Here is a 1,004-nt window from a genome sequence, read left to right as displayed (position 1 = left end):
GGCGGGAACCGCGTGGTCAGATTGACAGCGCGGCAGCCAATGGGAGAGCAGGAAACGGGAAAGAGGCGGGACAAGGGTGGGAGGGGTCGCCCCTACAGCGGCTGGCGGTGGGGAGTGATTGACAGCACTGAGAGCCAATGGAAGAGCGAGAAGCGCGAGGAGGCGGGGCCTGAGGGGGAAGCTGAAAAATTGGATTTTTTTTCAGGAAAATCGGTGAAAATTGGGCTTTTTTTCCAGGGAAATTTGATGAAAATTGGGTTTTTTCAGGCAAATCAGTGAAAATTGGGGTTTTTTTCTGTGAAATCAGTGAAAATTGGGTTTCATCCAGGAAAATTTGATGAAAATTGGGTTTTTTCAGGCAAATCAGTGAAAATTGGTTTTTTTTTCCAAGAAAATTTGGGTTTTTTTCAGGAAACTCAGTGATTTTTTTTTTTAAGGAAAATCAGTGAAAGTTGGGGGTTTTATCCGGTGACAATTGTTTGGTTTTTTTAAGCAAATCAGTAAAAATTGGGGTTTTTTTCCAGGAAAATTGATGAAAATTCCTTTTTTTTTCCTCAGGAAAATCGGTGAAAATTATTTCTCATTTATTTCGTTCCCGTCCCACGGCGCCTTCCGCCGATCCCGGGGCTTCAGAGCGGGACCGGCCCCGGCTCCGGCACCGGCACCGGGAGCGGCTCCGGGAGCGGCTCCGGCACCGGCACCGGACCCGGGAGCGGCTCCAGCAGCGGGAGCGGCCCCGGGAGCGGCTCCGGCTCCGGCTCCGGGAGCGGCCCCGAGAGCGGCTCCGGCCCCGGGAGCGGCTCCAGCACCGGGAGCGGCTCTGGCACCGACACCGGGAGCGGCTCCGGCTCCGGCTCCGGGAGCGGCTCCGAGAGCGGCTCCGGCCCCGGGAGCGGCACCGGGAGCGGCACCGGGCGGATCCTGAGCGCCCCCTCCTCCCCTCGGGACACGAAGGGGAAGAATTTCCCCGCGGGATCCCCCGGGCCGATCCCGGCCAGCGGCTC

The sequence above is a fragment of the Agelaius tricolor genome, unplaced genomic scaffold (genome assembly GCF_023055355.1).
Source record: "Agelaius tricolor isolate 1412-34295 unplaced genomic scaffold, bAgeTri1.0.p SCAF_85, whole genome shotgun sequence".
In the NCBI taxonomy this organism is placed as follows: Eukaryota; Metazoa; Chordata; class Aves; order Passeriformes; family Icteridae; genus Agelaius; species Agelaius tricolor.
The sequence above is the reverse complement of the archived record's forward strand: the minus strand, read 5'-3'. Positions refer to the sequence as shown.